This window comes from Megascapheus bottae, chromosome 20 (genome assembly GCF_031878675.1).
Source record: "Megascapheus bottae isolate mThoBot1 chromosome 20, mThoBot2.hap1, whole genome shotgun sequence".
In the NCBI taxonomy this organism is placed as follows: domain Eukaryota; kingdom Metazoa; phylum Chordata; class Mammalia; order Rodentia; family Geomyidae; genus Megascapheus; species Megascapheus bottae.
This window is the reverse complement of record NC_143528.1, coordinates 20,173,313-20,187,178: the sequence shown is the minus strand read 5'-3', so window position 1 is coordinate 20,187,178 and position 13,866 is coordinate 20,173,313. Positions and strand designations below refer to the sequence as shown.

Sequence of the window (13,866 nt, the reverse complement as noted above, 5' to 3'; positions counted from 1 at the left end):
AAACTTCTGGGGTCACCACATGTTTCTCTGGACAGGCTCCCCACTGGCTTCCTACCTCAGCACAGCTATGGAGACACAAAGCACAGAACATGTGGCCTCAGTTCATCTTTGGCAGACCTGCCCTGTCCACACCCTGTGCCCTTCTTCTTTGTGCCCTGTACCTGTCCTGCATCTCCCTCTTGTCTGGCTCCACCTACAATCCTCTTCGTTGGTCCTGTTTATGATATCAGCATCTCATCCAAACAGGTAAGGGTCACATCCTTTAATAAAGTCTTGCAGGGTGCCATGGCTCATGCCTAGCTACTCAGGAGGCTGAGATCTGAGGAGTGCAGTTCAAAGCCACCCCTGGCACTAAAGTCCATGAGACTATTAATCACCAGAAAACTGGAAGTGGCACTGTGGCTCAAGGAGTAGGGCGGTAGCCTTGAGCTGAAGAGCTCAGGGACAATACCCAGACCTAGATTTCAAGTCCCATAACTGACAATAATAAATAAATAAATAAATAAATAAATTCTTAAGTGCTTAGATCAAAATAGGTACTTCATGAATATTTACTGAGTCATGAATGAACTGTTGTGATTCTGACCCTATGGCAAGCTGCCGAAGGATGTATTTATAGAACAGTGGTTCTTTGAAGAGGAAGGAACATTCAAAGCAACCTTAAACCCTAGCAATCTTCTTCCTCTTCTCTTCCCATCCCCCTTCCACCAGAGTTGCTATGAATCCATGTAGTAAAGGGAGGAAACAGCATCTCCCAGGTGATGGGGGAGGGAGCTAGCAGACAATAGTTTAAAGGGTAAGTAAACTATTCTCTTTCCCATTACATGATGTTTTTTGTCTTATCAGCTCATTGCATCTGTGTTAGAATGTCACCTTATGAACTTTATTGACACCAAGGGCAAGGGTTTTCAGTTTGCTTTACAAGGCATTTTGACACATATTTGTATGTATGACTGATGATCAGTTTTAAACAAATCAAGGCTTTCAATGGGGAGAGGAAATGATTCCTCTAGCACCCTTCTTAGTTAAGATAGTAATGCCACAAGAAGGGCTCAAGCCTCCTAAGGATGGCCTTCCGAGTCTATAGCTGAGTTTTCTATGACAGAAGAGAGGGAATCCTCCTTTAAACCCCACAAAACAGATTTTTTCTTAGCACTGCAGTACCATGGGAGGACTGGTGATGAGAACATTCCTCAAACACAGACTGCTGGGCAGGTGGTTGTTGGAGATGTAAGGAATGTTGGCAACAGGACCTGCCCAACATTCCCTAGAGCAAATAATAAGCAAACACACAACCCATATAACTCTCTTCCCTTCTCTCTTAAACACAGATACAAAGAAGACCTGTTATAGAAATCCATCTGGGAAGATGGATGGTCCTGATAAACCATGATCTGGTCACATGAAAGCCTCTGTGTGGGAAAGGAAGGTTAGCTCTTAGTGGGATGCCTGTAAGAGCAAAGTCTCCTTTCAAAAACCATTTGTCTTCAAACATTGATTTAATACTGCTCCATGATTTTTGTATGTATGTCATGGTAAGATAGGGAAGTTTCAAAATCAGGGGTAGATCTAGGAGGAAAGTAGACTTGAACAGAACAGATATGATCATCAGCATAGCTTTAGCTGATAGGTACAAGATCACTTGTTTGGTGAATTAGTTCAGCTCTTTCACAGGAAGTAAAGCAGAAGAAAATTCTGTAGATTAGATCCTACTTATCAATGCGATCTAATAAAGCATATTACTTCAGTTCACATTCAGCCCAGGGAAGAGTCCTAATTACGTTGACAAGAGGCATTTTGAAGAATATGACACCATGGTCTCAGGGTATTAGGCAAGACAAGTAGAACCTGTTATTGTGATAGTTAAAGGAAGAAATAAAATTCTTCTTGCCACTAAAATAATCTGGTAAAACAGAACCATAAAGCAAACACTGAAGTAACAGCTAAAAGGAAAGGGAATCCCTGTTTCAATGGCCAGGGCTGGACTCTAGTTAGATGTGAACTTCTCTACTTAGGACCATGAAACTGGAAGTAAAGTCCATTTATTTGAGAAGCATCACACAGATAAACAGAACAGAAACATGGAAAGAATCTATACTTATATACTAAAGAACTTGTTCCAGGTACTGACTGTGCCCCTGGTGAGCTGCAAAATAATGAGGCTAACCTCTGCCTGTGTGGGCTTTACAGAGGCTAAAGAAAGGGGTGGGAATAAAAGAGAGCTATGCCCCCTTCCATTAGAAACATCATGGCAACATCTCCAAGGATGTAAGAAAAGCAAAGGACAACCAGACGACCATGCATCTGGACGAAATCAGCAGGGCTCTACCTATACACAGAATGCCCATGAACAGTGACATGGAAAGAAAATAGTGTAATGACCATCAGTTCTGTGTGGTAGTCCTACTTTTTTGTGTGTGTGCGCCAGTTTGGGGGCTTGAATTCAGGGACTGAGCACTGTCCTTGGGCTTTCTCAAGGTTAGCCCTCTACCACTTGAGCAATAGCACCATATCCTCTTTTTCTATGTATGTGGTACTGAGAAAGTGAACCCAGGTCTTCATGATGCTAGGTAAACACTCTACCACTAGGCCAAACTCCTGGCCCCTATTTTATTATTTTTTTAATCTTCAGCTTTATTTTTTTTTCATTCAGGGTGAATACATACTATACAATTGGCCATAGTAACCAACTAATCATACTTTTAAAGTATTTCTCAAGATAAATGAGATATAAATAGGCTAAGCCCACTAATGTCCTTTTGTATTTATGTATTTCTCACTGGATCTACAAAGGATTTAGGGTGGCAACCTGTTCTTCTTAAAGAATGGCAGATGGGCTATAAAGCTCTCCCAGAAAACACAAATCTAAGCCTTCACTGTCTGCCTGTGTTGGGCCCTACCTCAGCCTGTAATTGGCAATTGGAGTGAATTCCATATAAGTCTCCTCATGAAAAAGAAATATTTCACTAAAATTTAAAAACAACAACAACAATATTCTGAAAATTGCAGGGAAAAAATTCTTCCAACTTCTTTGCAAACAGAAGGTCATCATCATGAGGATAAGGTACTGGCAATGTTTTCCCTGCTTTCAGCATGAACTAGTACAGGAGATCAGAGAAGCCAAATGCACCTGCAGGAGTAAAGCCAGGTACAGCACACAGAGGGAGAGAGCCTCAGAGGAGCACTGGAGAGCCTGGGGCTGCAGGCATCTGGCAGGGAGAAAACTCTATCTATGGCCCAGAGAGGCTAGAAGAGGGCTGTGTAGACAGTCCAGGTGGAACCAGGCCAAATCTAAACAGGCAGAAACAGATGGGGGTGGGGAGATAACCATAAAAGCCAGACCTTGCTGGATGCAAGGAGGTGGAGGCTGGCAAGGATGCAGGCAGGGGTGGGTCAGGAACCTGTTGCTAGCTCACATAGCCAGGGAGACAGTTTGTCTCTCCCAGGAAACATTCTTGTCAACTTGGGAGAGACCAACTGCTGAAGAATACCCACCACTCCCAGGGTTGGGGTGCGGGGAGTTTAGTTTATGGCTCCCTCAGGTGCTGGCTAGTCTGATCTAGTTTGGTTGGGAAACAGAGAAGAACAGACCTAACCCATGTCCTCAAGGAGCCCAGTGGCTCACAGAGGTCACAACTATCAAATAGCAATGACCTGGATAAGGAGGCTGAAGAGGACACAGGATTGGGTAGGGTTACTTACACCTCTTAAAAATAGATCAAGGTTTCAAAGTCTCTATAAACCAGAAAAATGGCTTAGCAGAAAAGGTGGAAAGAGCACAGATACAAAAAACTTTTAACCAGAGAGAAAAGGCTATATGAGGCAATATATGAGGCAGGAGACATCCTTTTGGGATATTTTACAGATTTCAATAGGGATGTTATTTTAAATGCAGAATGAAATGAAATCTATAAAATATTCTTTGTCAGTAAGCTTTCTCAGGATTGAATAGTCTTTAAAGAACATAGAGTACCACTGTTCTTGTAGAAGAAAAGCCTCAGCTGAGATAGAGGAAGCAACAAGTGAAACAGAGCCAGATTTTGCAATTTGTATAGGGAGTGGGTAAGAGAAGTATGGAGCCAGAGCTAATATTACCCAGAGAGTTCAGGTAACTATCATGAGAGGTGATTGGCCCAGAAGAAGCTGAAAAAAAAAAAAAAGCACTAATCTAACAAGTTGCAGAAAATTATAGAACAAAGACCCGTATTTAATAAGAGAAAGAAAGAAAAAGATTGTTCAGTGTTGTTGGCTGCTGTTGACTAGATGAGATGACAGTATGGTTGAATCGCCATTTCCCTTTTAAAAATAAATTTATTAGGGGCCGGAAGTTTGGTCTAATGGTAGAGTGCTAGCGTGCACAAAGACCCAGGTTTGATTCCTTGGTACCACATACATTAAAAAAAAGCCAGAAGTGGTGCTGTGGCTCCAGTGGTAGAACTCTAGCCTCGAGAAAACCCAAGGACAGTGCTCAGTCCTGGAGCCCAAGCCCGGGACTGGCAAAAATCAATTAATCAATCAATCAATAAATAAATTTATTATACAACTTTCCAAAGCTATTCAATAGCAGACACAATAAAACTACACTATACCCATCATCCTAACTTTAGCTTTAGTTATGGTTCATAGTTTAATAATAGTTCAATTATATCCACTTAACAATGGTTTTTTTTTTAAAGCAAATTCAAACTTCCAACTGCACTATATGTCTACAATTTAAGAAACCATATGTGAGCTGAATGCTGATAGTTCATACCTATATTCTTGGCTACTTAGGACATTAAGATTAGGAAGATCATAGTTTGAAGTCATATAGGTAGAAAACTTCCTGAGTCTCCTTTTCAACTGAGAGCTGGACCATTGTGAGACCATGGCAGACTGGGCCCAGGTATATGTATACTCAAGGAGGAAATGATATACTCTCTCAAGAAATAAAGAATGCTGGTGGCTCATGCCTACAGTCCTAGCTACTCAGGAAGGCTGAGATCTGAGGATCCTGGTGTGAAGCCAGAACAATGTGTGCAGGCAGAACAGTCCCCATGAGACTCTTATCTCCAATCAACTACTCAAGAACCAGAACTAAAGCTGCGACTCAAAGTGGCAGAGTGCCAGCCTTGAGCAAAAGAACTTAGGGACAGAACCCAGGCCCTGAGTTCAACCACCACAAAATACAACAGCAACAACAACTGAGAAACAAGAAATAAGGCTGCTGCCTGTAAGTGTGAGACTCAAAATTCAAACTGGAAGGAAGGGAGAAAGAAAGGGAAAGGGGGGCAGCAAGGGAGGAAGGGAAAGAAAAGGGAAAGAAAGAGTCATTCATGGACCCATGGACTCATAAACCTGGCCATATGATCATGAGCCTAAACTGTATTCAGACAATTGCCAAAAATTCTAAACAAAGGAAGACAATTTAAATATTTTCTTGAAGCAGCCTGTCCACCATGATATTGAATTGACATACAAGAAGTCATTTTATATACTCAGATGACAAGTGCCCCCATTGTTTACTGTGTGCCAAGCACATCTTGGAAATATGGTAGTGAACAAGAAAGAAAAATAAAGCCCATCTTGCTTAAGCTTCTATGTTGTGAGATTTGGGAACCAAAAGCAAAACCCACTCTGGATTTTACTGACTCAGACATCAGATACCCATTCTGATGAGACTACAACCTAATTTCAGAGACCCATTTTAGTTTCCATCCCCCTCTGTCGCTCTCTGTCGCTTGTTGGAGTCTCGTCTCTGCCACTTCCGGCTTGGTTGTGTCTCGTCTCTGCCACTTCCGGCTTGGTTGTGTATGTGGGATACCGAGGAATCGAACCCGGGTCTTTGTGCATGCTAGGCAAGCACTTTAACCGCTAGGCCAAACTCCCGGGCCCAGTATGTAAATGCTTTTATTCATGAACTCTACACATACTCTACAAACACTTTTCATCATAAACCACAAATATGGATTCAAAAGAAGGCAAAACATTTCTACAGAGATTCTCATATTTCCATCTCACAACCTAATACATGTTTTAACTATCTCCCATGGTGAATGCACCCTCATTTTGTGTGTGCTGTGTGTGTAATGTGGGTGCCAGTACTGGGGCTTGGACTCAAGTTCTAATGCATTTTTTTCCCTCAATGTAGGTGCTCCACCACCTGAGCCACAGCTCTACTTTCAATCTTTTGCTGGTTAATTGGAGATAAGAGTCTCTGCTTTGAACTATTTACCATAGCAAAGATATGGAACCAACCCAGATGCCCCTCAGTTGATGAGTAGATCATGTGGTATTTATACACAATGGAATTCTATGCTGCTGTCTGAAAGAACATCGCTTAGAAAATAGAAAAAAAATCATATTAAGTGAAGTAAGCCAGACTCAAAGGAACATAGGCTCAATGGTTTCCCTCATTTGTCATAATCAGTAGAAACCTTGGGTTCTCCTAGCAGATATTTACAGTAGCGCAAAACCTAGATACATAAGGCCATATAGTATGACACTACAGGAAAGGACCACCAGGATATAGAAACAAAAGCCATATAATGAGTGATAATTGTCCTTAATGTACTATGTTATCTCTCATCTCTCTTGCTGTCCCTTGGTTATCTCATATTGTTACAGTATTTCATCTTGTCTGATATATTGTACATATGCTTATTTGGTTATTTGAAATTGGATAGGGAAGGGGGGAAAACAAGATGAGGAGTGGGGGTGGGGGGAGGGAAATGGGGACCAGGACATGAGAAAGGGAATCAATGTTTGTGAAGTAATGAACCTTCTATCTGATGAATATAATGTAATCCTTCTATTAATTACAATAAAAAAGATATGGGGGAAAAAGAGTCTCTGCTTTGAACTGCAATGCTCAGATCTCAGCCTCCTGAGATCCGTTGTTAGGATCACAAGTGTGAGCCACCAGTGCTCAGCTTATGTACACCTTTTTGGTAGACTGTCCCTGAGGTTCCTGAGCACTAGCCTTATGGACAAGGATAAATAAATAAGGCTCTTAACTGAAACAAACTGCACCTCAGAGGCAGCAAGGCAGAGTCTAGCAAAGCCTGCCAAAAGAACCAGTGACATTCAGGAAGCAGATGAAGAAATCTAACCAATACTGCTGATAGAAAAGGGCATGCTGGAGAGGGTATTGCTGCAAACTGTGCCTTGCCATGGATGAGAAGCCAACTGGACAGGGCCACCTGGCCTGAAGGAAGGAGAATAAAGGCCACAGGGTCATACCAGACTGGGGCTAGTTACCACTGAGGAGATCTGTTCCGAGGATCCCTTAACTTCAGCTCCCACCCCAGGTGTCAAGGACAATCATCTTGCTTGAGGTTTAGAGAGGCATCGGCATCCCCAGACTTAGTACTGACCTGTGACAGGAGAGAACAGAGGCTAGAACTATTTTCAGAGGTTAACCTAGGGCTCTGGGCTGCTCAGCCACACCTTCTGGATTGTGGTTCTCTGAGGGTCCAGATAACTGCCAACTCTACATGCTGGAATATCACAGAACTTTATCTAAGGCCCAGTACAGATAAATGTCCTATGTGAGGAACAAAGAGCCATCTGATTATTTCACTTCTGGTATAGAAACAAGGTACAGTTTTAGAGCTGGGATACCAGGTAAGCAATATATCTAGAATTTGTCACTCATCTCTCTTCCATATCTTATAAAGTCTACAGTCACTTGTTTCACATTATAGCTGAAACCACAAGGAAAGAAATCCCTGAGATGTAATCTGAAATATTAAGTTCATTTCAGTGAAGCAAAGGCTTTGTTGTAGAGATTTTTTTTAATGACTTGATCTCGTCTATAACATGTAGCTTTGCAGAATAGGCAATAATGAATACAATTATCAGGAACCCATTTGCTGGCGCATATGAACATCCTAGCTTCAATCATTGAACAATATGAAGCCCTAGATTTCTCTAAATGCTGGGAAAACAGCATGCTGAAGGAGGTTGTGGAAGTACCTCCACCAGACAAGTTAAATAAAGACTTATAGCCTTACAGAGAACAGGCCTGGCCATTTCTGTTCAGGGGGAATTGGATCAGAGCTCAGTTTCAGAAAAGCTGCTTATCCCCATCTTACCCTGCCCACTCTCTTTAAATTAAGGATATTTTCTGTTTAAACCAAACTCTAGACTTAGGTAAGAGAATGAAAGACAGAAACAGATAGGTTGGACACTGCTATAGACAGTACGTTAGATTAAGTCATATTGGCTGGCTGACTACTTTCAGGACATAAGTCAAGGACAATACTGAGGGCCAGCTATTCCTTGAATAGGCACTGGGCCCAGAAATAACCTCTCTCCCTCTGTGTGTATGTGTGTGTGTGCTGGGGGGGGGGGATTGGGTGGGGAGTGGGAGACAGAGAGGGCAAGAGGGGAGAGCAGGTTGTATAATCCTGGCTGAGTCACTCTCCCTGCAGGAAGAGAGAGTTGGGCTATCTCAGAGCTTGGGTTTGATCTGAAGAGCCTCCAAGGTAATAGGGAGAGAAAAATCAATAGTGTCTGTGTGGGCTGGGATTTTACAGCCAGCTTTCCTCACTGCAGCCACAGCAGCTTTGCTTTGAGTTATTACTTGTCTTCCAGATCTGCCTGAAATTTCACTGCGGAAAAAGGGGGGAGGGGGAAGAAGGCTCCTGAAAACTCGTAATTGTATTTTCTTGTCTAGTACCAGTTTTCAACATGATCTAGAACATAGTGAGTAGGCTTCAAGTGCTTCAAGACAGACAGCAAACCTGTGTATCACAATGAAGGCGGTCTCCCACACAGTGTGCTCTGCTCCATCTGTGCTGAGCCCAGCCCGTTTGCACCTGCGCGTTCTCCCTCCTGCCACCTGAAGCATGAGTCATGCAGCCCAGTGGTTCTGCAGGCTGACAGGACCAAGTTCCAGGGCAGGCAATGACTTTTACTTTTTATAATTCTCTAGAAAGTCATGTCTAGGTGGTAAATGATCTCATCACACATTGAGCTAAGCTGAATCAAGTCTTTTTCAGTTTGGGGGTGGTACCAAAGGAGTGTACACACAGAATGTAAATGAGAGGAGCAATGAAACATGGAGCAGTATTATGGTAAGGAAGAGAACTTCTGCCCTGTCTTGTTACCCACCTGGGTAATCTGGAACTTGCCAGCTCTGCCTGAACAGAATATTCTAGCTCCTGAAGAATGGTAGCGTAAAGTATTAGGAACAAAGCCCCGAAAGCAGATGGCCAAGGTTCAAATCCTGACATGGGTAACAAATCTCTCTAATTTTTAGAAACCATGAATGAGGAAGGGTTGACATTGTACAAAAAGAAATGTATTCCTTACCTGACTTATGTAACTGTAACACCTTTGTACTTTACCTTTATATCAATAAATTTCTTTTAAAAAGAATATGAATGAGTAGGACCTGTCTCGCGTATTACTCAGATATGAATAGATTAACATATCTGATACAACAAGAACAGCACCCTATTAGCTGCTATGGTCACCTCTCCTGTCCCTAACTCCTGACCCTGTTCAGGTGATGGCCACCCATTTTAAAGCTGACAGTTGAGTCTTAGGGAAGACTCAACTCAGTGATGTTTAGGTATTTTGGTCTTCTGGATATGGATTTTTCTCCCATACCAAACATGAGGGGAAAATGCCCATTCTACAGCTGCCAGAGGTATGCAAATGGGCAGATAATACATTTATCAGATGTTCTACCCAGAAGGAGGAAATAACCAAGAAGGCAATCCATATTTCCTCCTTTGATACTGTAACTTCTTTCAATTTATCTTTGCAAACCATACAGTCCTTATGTTAACAGCTTTTTCTCTAGAATACATGACAGTCTGTTAGACACCATTGAAGAGTTTTAAAGTAAAATGAATCTTAACTTAAAAATACATATATCTGAATATATAGGAAATCTTGGCAAAGTGCTAAACTTAATAAGCATTCAACAAGAAGGGAGAAATAAAGCACATCCAAAGAGGAAGCATGTGATACAATCATCCTCAAACACATGTGACCACAAAGAAAACGTTCACAATGAAATGTAGGTAATTAAAACAACATTATCAAAACGTGTGCGTCTGATCAACAATGCATACTTTAAAATTTCTTTTCAATTTATGTAGGGCTCAAAAAAATCAGGCTAGAAGAAAGCACACCAGAATGTTAACAGTATCTAACTCTGAAAGACCTTCATTAAAAAAAAGGTTGTATTTTCTACGAAAAGCACACATTACTTTAATAACAAATAGGTAGGGAGGGTAGTTTTGATTTAGATTTAGACAGCTTGTAAATTTGTATTTAAAACTTGAAGACTAGCAAATAATTCATGAAGAGAAGTAGCCTATTATGTGGAGCCAACAGTTTTGAAACCTGAGATTCAGGAGATAACAAACATATTTTTTTGATACAAGCCCTCATTCAGAAACAGGCCCCTCTTCCACAACCAGGTTAAGTTTCTGTCCATAGTGCCATCCCCCCTAACCAGATGAAGAGACAACCCGTCCCCCTACCCTGATCCCTTGCAAGCTACAATTCACTTGATACTGTTGCCTTTGACACTTAAAGACTTACAAATTTCAGGATATAGAGTGGGAGAAATTAACATATTTCATTATCTGATACTTTTTCTTATTGATACTGTGTATCACCTCAGGGTTATAGAAGCTGAAAAGTTTCCTGGGCAGCTCACATTCACCATTTGATGAAAATGAGTCCAAGCTGCTACCACAAATGCGGGAAAAGCTGTTTTTACCTTGTAGTTTATGAAATCTCTAGCTACTACTATAGGGTTGGTGAGTCTTTGAAGTTCTCAGAAGTCTCTCTAGTTACTATCCTGTTGAAACTCAAAGTCAGCTTTTGGGCAACTCTGTTATCAGCTCTTTGCACTGAGAAATATTCTGCAGGCATTAGTGTCAAAGGTACTTTATGACCCAAGTGTTTGTCTGAATACTAAGTTCGACTGATGACCTTCAGTAAAAATGCTGGTACCTTATCTGCTCTGTCAGTTAGAAAGTACGGCTTACAGAGGCTTCAAAACAGAAAATGTGTAGCATACTGCTTGCACACAACTGTCTACAAAACATTACGAATGGGTTTAAACGGAACAGTTTGGTTGTAAAAAAACAATAAATACAAAGCAACAATGGGCATCTATTCTAAACCACAAGCTTGAACAATAAATTCAACTGGCCTTAAATATTAAGTGTCCACTAAAGTTACTGAACATAAGTACCTAGAAATGACTAGTATCCTTGGACTTGCTTTTTCTAGGAAAACAAAGCAAGCATGACAACACTACCTGAATTTTCTTAAACTCCTCCATTAATCCAGTCACAATCATATTCTACAAGACAAACACATTAAAACTAAAGCTATTGTATGACCTAGACATCGAACACAACACTGTGGCATGCTGGTACACTTTGAGTCATCTCAAACTTAAGTTGAAACAAAGACCAAAACTCTGTCTGAACAGGACAAATAGATATCCTGTCAATGTGCATTTGTCATTTGTCATCCCTTAAATGTCCAAAATGGAAAAGCCCAGAGAATCATTTTTAGTTGGGATGCAGGATCTAAAATACTGTCTAAATACATGTAACAGACATGGTAAGGAAATATGTCAAAATGCTTATGATTGTGGAGGAAGGGAGGTTTAAAAAATCTTTGCTTTCATTAAACATACAAAACAGAGGTCTTTGTATGCCTGTATTACTTTGAGAGGAGAGAGTATGCTAACGTATCCATTCATAAAATTTTAGCCTGTGTGCACTTGTCCTCTCTCTCTCTCTCTCTCTCTCTCTCTCTCTCTCTCTCTCTCTCTCTCTCTCTCTCTCTCTCTCTCTCACACACACACACACACACACAGAGGCAACAATCTAAATGCATTGCAGCCTATTCTCTAAGGAGGAACCCAGTCAAGCGAGGAGGAGACAGAACAAGAAAGAAGAAAAAGACCTGGACCTGTTTGTATGGTCCAACTACCTAGGACAGGTTCCTTTTGGCTCTACTTTCTTGGTGCAGATCATCAACTCAGTTTTTGACTAACTTACCTGCTGAACACACCTGAAAAGAACTAGAATCAAACAAAAGAGCACGCAAGCTCGCGCGCGCGCGCGCGCGCGCGCGCGTGTGTGTGTGTGTGTGTGTGTGTGTGTGTGTGTGTTCTATAATTGTCTCCACCGAGCTAATTACAAGTTATGCTGTGAAATGTGTGACACAAACTGCACAATCTGACCAGCAGTTTCACTCATGGTTAATAAACTATTAACCATAAGGGAGAAGAACTTTGGATACTCAAGCTCCAAGGAGCACTTTAAATTCTTAGCCAGGGCACTTGAAGGGCACTTTTTATCATGGCCAGTCTTCATCAGGCTCCTTAACCTCGAGCTTGGGTGGAGTGGGGAGAAGGGTTTGCCAGCCTTGACAGCTACACTGGTGAGCTGGATTTTAATTCACGTGTTCACTCAAGCCACCTACCTCGGCTGTCTACGGCTTCAAGATGATAGCTACCGCCTTTACTTCTCAAATAATAATAATTTTTTTTAAAAAAGATTAAAAATAGAAAGCCAGTTCTGATGTGGATGAGCCGTCACGGCTGTGTGCAGGGGCTGTGGGCGCTCTGGAGACACAGCGAGAATTTCTCCATGCGGCGAGCGGCTTTAGGGGCTGCCTCCGACCTGTCCCCGGAGAGCGCTCCACGCAGGGGCCCCCAGCACACGGCGACGCGGGGACTGCCGTGGGCGCCACGCGCGGCGCGCCCCACGCCCCCGGGCCCGAGGAAGGGATGCTCGCGGTGGTCCCCCGCCCCGCCAGGCCATCGCGCCTCGGCACCGGGCAGGGCCCCGGTCCCCGCCGCCGCCACACCAGCCCAGGGCCCGTCCCGCGCCGCGCGTCCCCGTGAACCCGGCCCCGCACCCGCAGGAAGCGGCGGGCGGGCCGGCAACCCCGGCCGGGCTAGGGCGCAGGAAGCGGCGGCGGAGGCGGCGGCTCTGGAGGCCTGGAAGCCTCCCCGCGGCCAAGGGAAACGAGGCCGCAGAGCAGAGACCGGAAGAGCAGAACGTCCCGGGAGCCGCGAGGTGGTTTTCCCGTGCCCCTCGTCGCCGCTTCCGAGTCTCGGCCGGGCTGGGTGAACCCCAGCCGCGCGCGCTCCGCCACCGAGACCCGGGCCCTGCACGGCGGGGCGCACTCACCTCCTCCGCTGCCCGGGCCGCTCCGCAGGCGGCTGTCACTGCTGTCCACTCACCGCCCCGCGCCAGGTCCGGATGCTATTTAACCAGTCGCGGCCACCGCTGCCCTCTGGCTGCGCCCCCGTGGTGGCAGACGCACCGGCTGGCCGCTGTAAGTGCGCGTGCCGCCGCGCCCGCCCCGCCCCGCCCGCTCCGACTTCCAAGCCCCGCCCCATCCGGGCCCCGCCCCTCCCGCCACGCCCCCGACGAGGCCCCGCCTAGCTCCGGCGCCCGCCTGCCTCCACCCCCAGTCTGGAACGTGCCAGCCCCGCTAGCCGCCAACTGAAGTGGCTAGAGCCTCCCAGGCTGCCCTCAGGTTCTACTGTCAATCAGAGGGAGCAGAGCGCCTGAACCCCAAAGCCTGAGAACCTCACGATGCAGTGCCTTCCGTCCTTAACTTTCTGCCCCGCTGACTTCTTGGCAGGCAGGGGCTTCAGCGGCCCGTAAGGGGCCAAAGTGCTTCCCTCTCTATTGTTCTTTGGCAATGAAATACACGACATCTTTTCCCTTGATTTCACCATGGGCCCCACACCAGGTTTCACCACAATCCTTGGCTAGGAAGACGTGTTTACCCTTCTGTAACATCCTGGTTTTTGAAGCAACCCTGAACAGTGCGGGCCAGGGGAATTGAGCAGAAAACAGATTAAGCATTGCCCAAGGGCTAAAC

At 44.1% G+C, this 13,866-nt stretch overlaps 1 protein-coding gene across 1 annotated transcript in view; it reads right to left on the bottom strand.

The window, feature by feature from the left end:
* The window catches only part of Acsl1 (acyl-CoA synthetase long chain family member 1), a 68,983-nt gene extending 55,712 nt beyond the window's left edge, over positions 1–13,271 (bottom strand). The window contains exon 1 of the mRNA XM_090354135.1: positions 13,164–13,271. The gene's annotated coding sequence lies outside the window, so the exon portion shown is untranslated. The remainder of the gene's footprint in view (positions 1–13,163) is intronic.
* Between the last annotated feature and the right edge of the window lie 595 nt (positions 13,272–13,866).